Below are 9,754 nucleotides of genomic sequence, written 5' to 3' on the forward strand. Positions count from 1 at the left end.
AATAACTCCTTGAGCTTTTGAAAGTTCGCCTCACACTCATCAGTCCACTAAAATGCCACGGTCTTTTGAGTCACCACATGACCTAAGAATGCCACGGACTAAAGCTAAAACTCACATTTGGATAATTTTACATACAACTTCTCCTCTCTCAATCTCTGAAGAACTGTCCTTAAGTGGCTAACATGGTTCATCTCATTCTTGAAATAAACCAAGATGTCATCAATAAACACAATAACAAATAAGGCCTACGCAGTTCATCAACTCCATAAAAATAGTCGGGGCATAGTCAACCCGAAGGATATAACCACAAACTCATAATGCCCTTAAGGAGTCCTGAATGTAGTCTTTGGGATATCAGATTCCCAAACTCTCAACTGATGGTAACCCGACCTCAAATCAATTTTAGAGAACACCGATGCACCCTGAAGCTGGTCAAATAAATCATCAATGCGAGAAAGACGATACTTGTTCTTGATGATGACTTTGTTCAATTATCGATAGTCAATACACATCCTCATAGTACCATTCTTCTTCTTCACAAATAAGACCAGTGCACCTCACGGCGATACACTAGGCCGAATAAACCCCTTCTTCAATAAATCCTCCAATTGTTCCTTCAACTCCGTCGGAGCTATTCGATGAGGAGAAATGGAGATGGGCTTAGTGTAAAGCTCCAATCAATCACAAAATCGATATCACGGTCAAGAGGAACACCCGGCAAGTTTGTAGGAAACACATTCATAAACTCTCTCACCACCCTCGTAGTCTCTAAAGGAGATGACTTCATAGTGAGATCACGTACATGAGCCAAATAAGATAAATATCCCTTATCTATTAGATGATGAGCACGAATATAAGATATCACCCCCTTAGGATATGAACTCGGATTACCCTTCCACACCAAACTAGGCAAACCGGGATAAGCTAAGGTCACAGTCTTTGCATAACAATCTAATATGACATGATAAGCAGATAAATAGTTCATACCCAATATCACATCAAAATCAAGCATGTCTAATAAAATCAAGTCTGCACGGGTCTTTCTACCTGAAAATACCACCAAACATCCCCGATATATCCAATCCACCACTAAGGACTCACCTACGGAGGTAGAAATAGTAATAGGCACAGTAAGAGGCTCACACATATAATCACTACCCACATCAAAATAGGTCGACACATAAAAATAGATAGACCCTGGATCAAATAATACTAATGCAGGATGCTGGTAAATCGGAACAATACCTGTAATAACTGCATCATAGGCCTCCGCCTCATATCTACCATGTATAGCATAGCATAGCTAACGGTCACCTTTAGCCTGTGAACCACCACAAGTGTCACCTCTAGCTCTACCGGGACCACACTAACCATTTCCACAACACATAGTAAGCATGACAATATTTTTAAAAAAAGGCAAAATAGGCATTTCATACACAAAAGTAATTTCTAATGAAATGGGATATTACAAAACTAACAGTTCTTGAATTCAGTTTCTTTTCATTACGCTTTTAAGGCCTTTCTTTGGGTGGACATCCCCAGACATATAAGTGCCTACTACTAAGCATCTTACTAGTCCATATTTTGTACAGGGTCTTAGTTACTACTTTACTTGGAACTCTGGTTAATATGTAAACTGAAGTGTTTAGTGCTTCTCCCCAAAATGATTCAGGTAAAGAAGAACAACTAATCATCCTTCTTACCATATCCTTTAGAGTTCAATTTCATCTCTCAGATACACTATTTTGAGGCAGAGTTCTTGACATGGTGTATTGAGGTACAATTTCACACTCTGCTAAATATTTTACAAAAGGTTTTGGACGTTTTTCACCTGATCCATCATACCTGTCGAGTATTCTCCTCCACGGATAGATTTGACAACCTTAGTTTTCTTGCCTAATTGATTTTCAACTAAATCTTTGAAAATTTTGAAAACATCCAAAGAATGTGACTTCTCATGAATTAAATAGAGATATCTATAGTGGGAGTTCTATAATATTAATAAAATATTGCTGACCATTTCATGAAACCGTAGGAAAAAGACCGCAAATGTCTGTATGTATCAACCCTAAAGGTTCTTTACTCTTATAAACACCTTTTTTTTATATTTGTTTATTTTCTCTTAATGCATTCTACGCAAATTTTAAAATCTGATAAATTGAGGGAATCAGGAATTCTTTCTTATACAAGTATTTGTATTCTTTGTTTTAAAATATGACCCAATTGCTTATGTCATAACATTGATGAATTCCCATTTATTAATCTACGCTTGGTATCAAAATTACTTGAATGCTGGTTTTCATTTCTGCATAAGGCTTGACTGTCCAATTTATATAATTTATCAGTCAAAGTATCAGTTCCAATAATATTAGAATTTAGAGAAATGCTACAAACTCCATTTTCAATAGAACAAGTATATCCAAACTTGTCCAAACAAGAAATAGAAATTAAATTCCATCTAAATGACAGTACAACAAATGTTTCCTCTAATTCCAAATAAAAATCAGCATCTAATAAAAATTTTAAAGACAACAATAGCCTCTACAACTGTCTTATCTCCATTGCCCACATAGATGTATCTTTGAGCATCAATTGACACTTGACTCCTTAGGCAATTCTGTATAGCGGCACTTACGTAAGTAGTTGCATCCAAATCAATCCACCAAGTGTCACTATGAACCATAGCCAAATTAATTTATGAATAAATAAAATTGAGAAGTTTATCTTTTTTTTCACGTCAAGCAACATATTTGGAACACTTTTTTTTCATGTGACCAAGTTTCTTAAAAAGGAAATATAAGTTTTGATCCTTAAGCTCCAATGTTCCTTTGTCTGCAGTTTTGTTATTCTTATTCCTTTTCCACTTATGTGAAACGACTTTAGTTTCAGAGGTAGATGTCAAATGAGCACTTTCAATTTTTTCTTGTTTAAGTATGTCCTCTTCTTACACACATTGAGCTATAAACTTATTTCTAGTTCAGTTTTCCTTTTAAGTATTATATGAAACTTTGAATTGACTAAATTGTGTAGGAAGAGAGATTAGAATCAGGTGCACAAGTTTTTCATCAGACAATTCAAGCTTAAAGGACCTAAGTTTTTTCACAAAATTAGACATCTCCATAGTATTGTACTCCCTTATGTTTCCTTTGCCCTTATATCATATAGAAACAATCTTAATAAGAGTAGTACTTGTTTTAACCTTTTCGTTAGCAGTGACTCGGTCTGTAATTTTTTAAAAGAAATATTTGGCATCTCTATTCTCTGTTATACCATACCTTAAGAATTCTAGAATTGAGTGTTTCATCATCATCAAGCTCATGCAATTTGATCACCTCCACTTTTCATATGTAAACTTTTGTTCATTAGTGCTAGTTTCGTTCAAGTCCGTACTATTATCAAATCTTAATACATAGTCAAGATTTATGTAATCAAGCACAATTATAATGTGCTCCTTCAATTTCTTGATGTTTGTGCCCTTAAGAACAGGAATGTTGTTCATACTGGCAAATGTAAGACGCTATAAGATAAAACAAGTAAAACTCAAACTGAATGCCCCTTTCCGACAAATAAGAACAGAGGGTCTACATTATTATATAACAACCCAATCCAAAAAAAAACTTGTTTAATAATTTAACAAGACTATGTGTTGATACCAATTATTAGAAAACTTTATACAATTCACCAAAATCACAAGTAAATTATTAGACAAAGATAAATTTATAAGAATGAAAAGGGAACACTAACCTTGTTTCATTGCAATAATTTATTTGAAGAACTTGATCTCCTAAACCTTAAAAATTGTTTTGCAGTGTTCTTTTTCTGAGATAGAGAGAAAGACAAAAACGTTATCTTCTGATTTAGGGACCATAATTATTTAAAGATTCTGAGGTACCTTTTCACGTGAAAAAAGGTACATTTTCAATAAGTCTCCATCATACTTAAGAAAAGGTTAATGAATTTTCAAGTTACCTAAAATAAACTCATATTAATAGATATTTCTTTCAAGGCCCAAAACATTAATACTTCATTAGATCATACAATGGACTTCTTTAATGATAGCATATCTATGTATAATATATTAATGTGTAAGTCCATAAAAATAAAAATTACTAACAGATCGAACATCAATCAACCAAGCTCTACTATTCATTCGATTTGATTATTGTCTTTACTAATTTCATTTACCGACATATTTACTAATACACTAATTAATGAGTTAAATTGAGACGTGTATCGCTAACCTCACAAATTCAATTGTGTCATCTTTTCGACAAACAATAGATTTAGTAACCTGTTAAATAATAAAATAACATACTTATATATTAAATTACAGTGGCAATGTGATAATTCTTTTTTACACTATAAATAAATTTATATATGGGAAAAAAAATTCAAGATTACTCATTTTACTCTTGTATACCAGCTAAGTTTGACCATAATTATATTATAAGGTCAAATATACCTTTGTAGTGATCAAAATTAGTAAAATACCCATGTATCTAGCACTTTACCACCATGAAAATTTAAAAGCTCACATGGCCTGACATTTGCGTGAGATGGAAGCCATATGTAACATGGCATGTCACCTCACCGCCAAATGATATTCCTTGATGTTTTCTTTTCATTTTAGATTTTTCTTCGTTTTCATTTTCCTTTTCTCTTCTTCAACAAGAACAAAGCTTTGAAAACTCAATTGAATTACTCTTTTTCAACTCTCCGATCATATGCTAAAACTTCCATTCACAATTATGCTAGCTACTACTTTGGTCTCTGGACAATCAAAGTAAAATTGAATTTGGGTCATTAAATTAGTCTGACATATCACATTCACTAAATGAAGAGTATGAAGTGAAGCTGAAAGTAAAAGAAGAATTGATGATCATCATCAGGAAGATGAAGAGATTTATTCAGAAGAAGAGTACGATGATAATGATCATGATGTTGAACTTGTCGATGCTATTGGTGAAAACTTTTCTTTTGTATGTGTGTGTGTGTGTGTGTGGAGTATTTACATCACTAATAAGAACCATTTTGATACTGATTAAATCAGGTCATTTTCTTGCCATTTGTTGGAGTCGAAGCACGAGATCAAATTTTATTGTGGCTTCGATCCTCATATTTGAGTCTGTTTAAGATTGTTGTAAACAATGAGTACTTTTTTATTTAAGCTGAGTAATACGAAGAAGAAGCTGAGAAATACCTCGTAGCCATTGTTGGAACTTCAAAGCTTGATTTTCTGCAAATTTTAGCAACCTGATTCATTTCGTTTTCTAGTTTTACTAGTTAGCAATCCATTATTTTTGCAATAGTGCTGATTCATTTTTGCAATAGGCTTCTTGAGATTTGAGAGGAGAGAGATAAAAGGAGAAGAAATTGAATTTACTTTTGGATTAGGGATTATGTAAATGGATAAAGAGAAAAGAAAAAGAAAAAGAAGAATAGGAAAAAAAATTGGAATGAAAAAGGAATAAAAATCAAGCGGTGAGGAGGCATGCCAAGTGACGACCATCTCACTCAAATATTAGGCGATGTGAGATTTTAAAAGGCCATGGTCGACAACCATTAAAAAGAGGTGTATTTTTGTTGACATTATAACGACATGAATATATTTGACCTTATAGTATAATTAGGGTCAAACTTATAGGTTATTTGGTAGTTAGATAAGAAATAAGTTATCTATATATTAAATTTTTGTATAATTTTTCGACGTTTGGTAGGTAGCTAGATAGAAAATAAGTTAATTTGTATAAAATTAATACAACATTTGGTTGACAATTTAGAAACTCATAATTATGCTCCCTCCGTCCTGATTTACTTATCAAATATTTTCTAATTTGATTTCTAGTTTTACTTGTCATTTTTGACAAATCAAGGATAATTTTTTTACTATCATATCCTCAATTTATTAACATTAAGTTAATGTCTTTAAAAAATGTGTACGAGCTTATTTGGATTGGCTTATAAGCTGCTTATAAGTCGTTTTCAGCTTTTTAAAGTGTTTGACTGACTAATTTAAAGCAATTTTGTGCTTAAAATAAGCCCAAAAAAATAACTTGGTCTGTTTGGCTTAACTTATCTAAAGCGGCTTATAAACTTAAAATAACTTATAAGCCAAACAAAAAAAGTTGTGTTACCCCAACTATTTTTGTTTGGCTTATAAGTTGTTTTCAGCTTATGAGCTATTTAAAATAAGTTAAGTCAAACAGACACTAAATATATTTGGAACTCTACCAACTAATAGGGGTAAAATGATAAACTCACTATATCATTCTTTTTTTAATAGGTGTGTCAAGTCAAAATTTAATAAGAAAATCGAATTGGATGGAGTAAATGTATAATTTATGAGGGAATCTATATATTATTTTATACATGACAGAAAATGGAATACCTAATATATATATTCAGTAGCTACATAAAATAACAAGACACGAAACAAAACCCCTTAATTAATACACAAAAGTAGATGAGTATATATATAAAACAAATCCAATCTTAAATCTGTTGGAAAACTATATGCACATCGGAAGCATATCAGAATCATACCGCTTACATGAATAATAGGTAACACATACATTTATGCTAAAACACATATGATCATGTTAGAACACATAAATTTGCTGAAATTTAATTCGATAAATACCTCTTGAAACTTGAATAAATATCTTCAAGAAAATCCACAAGTTAAGGTGTAGTTTTGCGGTCCTCTACAGTGATCCCAAATTCACAGTCGAACTCTCTCAATACTTGTGTAACAACCCCTAAAATGTTGTATGTCGGTATTTTAATTCTCGACGAAAAAATATAGTCTCTGTATTTTGAGCATAACTTTTCATAGGTTGGTCCAAATTAGGTGATTCAAATTTCTGAGTAACCACAACATCATTACCTACAACTTTCATGAAGAACATATCTTAAGATTCGGAGTATAAGTAGATCAAATAAATTAATCTTTGCAAGATATAGTATTATGACAGAATTGAGTGTTTATAGAAGCAAAATTCATATCTCACTGTACGTTGCTCCAAATTGGTCGATTCTTGAACGATATGAAACTATACTTCCATATCTACAATTCCTATGAAGACACAAAATCCTAATAAGGAATTTATCTTATTCAAACGTAGCTTCGAAAAAAAGTATTCTGTTAAAAAGAACTCATCTTACCTACCATGGAAACATCTAGATACATTTGACATCATTCATGACATAAATTGTCCTCCATTTAACATCATCCATGACATCAATATATTCCATTAAATTTTCAGATTTTTCTTTATAATTATTTTATTTATTGTTAGGTCCCTCTTTCCCACCTATAAATACCCACCTTATTTTCTCATTTTATTCATCAAGCTTCTTAAGCATTTCTTCTCTCTATATACTTCTTCTCAAAATATAGTTTTAGTTTTAGTAGTATAAAAATACTACTCCGGTTATTCTTATACTCCGGGTAGTACACAAAACGCTCCGGCGAGAAGAAAAGGCTAGGGGTCCAAGAGTGTTCCAATTCGGAGTAAACCTTCGGATTTAAGGTATGTAAGGCTTTCATATCATTGGATTGAGTTCGTCCATGCGCCCAATATTTAAATTCATTATAATTGAGTTATAGTTGAGTTTTATCCAAATCTTGAATTCTAAATAAATTAATTCTTCTTCTATTGAGTTTGATATATTTATGCATTAATATTATTATTGTTATCTCTCATATTATTGGAATTATTATTCATGGCTACTTTTCCATGAATCCTAATTGATTTGATGTTCATGAATATTTTTATACATGTTTTGAGTAAAGACGTTAGCTTTTTATTATTTTCATTGATAAAAAAAAAAGTTATATGAATTAACACTATATATATATTTTATTGAGTTTTGAAAGAGCAAAAGAGTTGAGTTTGAATGAATTTGAGCAAATGATATTTTGAGCAAGATATTTTGATGAGATGTAAATGATGTTTTAGGAAGTATAATGATTGATGAACATGAAATGAGAGGAGTTTGATGATTTAAATTAAAGTCCAATGAGACTAGATGATGAGTTTAATATGAGCACATATTTTGGGAGTAGTATTGAGCACCGAGTTGGGTAAGAGTTTAATTGACTCAAACCCCAGAACTACGTAGCCAGCGTAGGATGGAGGCTATGCCTCTTAAGTCCCAAAAAGAGGACTTTGATGAGTGGATCCAAGATGGTGATGTCCTTTACCCTGGCAAGGTATTGGATGGATGTGGCAACGACATCGCTTCGTTGTATCATCGCTAGCTCATAAGTGATGGTTGTCGGTTAGAGAAACTCCCAACTGAGTAAGCATTGCTTATTACTATTATTTTTATTATTATATTTTAAACTTGCATTACATATTCATGTTGAGATGATGTTGAGTTCTGAGCTGAGTTTTCTTGAGAGGAGTTTCTTGATATTTGTCCTTACCTTCCTGCCATTTTACATACTCGTACATTCCACGTACTGACGTCATTCGACCTGCATCGTTTTATGATGCAGATACAGGTGTTAGAGATTGTCACGACCCAAGTCTAGGGCCTAGACGTGACATGGCGAATGAGGAACCCGAAAGTACCTCAATCAAGCCTCTTAGCATTCTTTTAGCCTTTCATAGGTAATGATGATAAATAAACAAGCGGAAATCATAATAGTAAATCTTCAACTTACATATGTCCAACAATACCTCTAACTATTAGATTTAATGGGGCTAAGACAAGTCCCTAGCTCACCCTTAATCATAATAGAATAAATGTCATAGTAAAATATCTTAACATATCATAAGCTAGAAAGATAAAGGAGTCTTGTTCCCGGAACATGGGAACTCACCAAAAGTAGTTTTCAATGGAATATCAACTAGCCACGTGGAGGAGAACGAGGAGGAGCACTAATCCCTACATGGTGATATCATGTAGGCAAAAGAGTATGCGTTAGTACTTTGAATGTACTAAGTATGTAAGGATGCATGAACATTGAGGAAACATTAAAACATTTATGTAATATGGAACATAATTTAATGTATGCATAATAAATCATATATATATCCTTTAAAACATTCATTTTGTGGGAAATTAACCATAACCGACATTTAAGACCATGTGAGCTATTACATGGAATTCAACATAACCCCCTACGTTGGCCGGGGAGACTACTTGCCAGGTAGAACTCCGTCAACTTCATTCATTTCTTTAACTTTAACTTTAACTTTAAGGGCTATTTATGGATCCATTAGCCTAAGCCTACAAGGGCTCCTATGTTGGCACATAGTTAATGAGACAAGGGGTTGCTACTAGGATTTTCTTATCGAATCCCACCTCAATGCCTCATTCGGTGCTAAGTCAATCCCACGGAATAGTTTAATACTTCAAAATATTCATAGCATATAACTTGAGAATTCAAACATCATATTCGGTAGAATAACTTATTAAAATATTTGATAATTCAAATATGCAAGAATTGTCCTTATTGCATAAAGAATCCATCATTCATATCATTTCATCATTCTTTCATTTCATAAGGCTCCCTTTTTTATCATAGATATTGCTTTCATAAATATTTATTTGGAGTCAAAGCTTTAAGTCAAACTTTATTAAAAACATAGTAAAACTAGGTGGGTTCAAATCACTTTAACTTGAAAACATGTATGTAAATAAATATACATAAATACTTTGAAATTCATTAATTAAAAGTCATGCTTTAGACAACCCACCATGAATTTCAAGAACCTTTAAAGATATAAATAAATAAATTACT

General features: G+C 32.4%; 1 long non-coding RNA gene across 1 annotated transcript; it reads right to left on the reverse strand.

Annotated features, from left to right (window-relative positions):
• Nucleotides 1-2,392: 2,392 nt before the first annotated feature.
• On the reverse strand, nucleotides 2,393-5,575 carry LOC129895455 (uncharacterized). The gene is made up of 3 exons (XR_008767777.1): nucleotides 5,201-5,575; nucleotides 3,745-3,819; nucleotides 2,393-2,672 (listed from the first exon to the last, which is right to left on the reverse strand). It is a non-coding gene; the product is annotated as an uncharacterized LOC129895455 (long non-coding RNA).
• Between the last annotated feature and the right edge of the window lie 4,179 nt (nucleotides 5,576-9,754).

This window comes from Solanum dulcamara, chromosome 7 (assembly GCF_947179165.1).
Source record: "Solanum dulcamara chromosome 7, daSolDulc1.2, whole genome shotgun sequence".
NCBI classification, from domain to species: domain Eukaryota; kingdom Viridiplantae; phylum Streptophyta; class Magnoliopsida; order Solanales; family Solanaceae; genus Solanum; species Solanum dulcamara.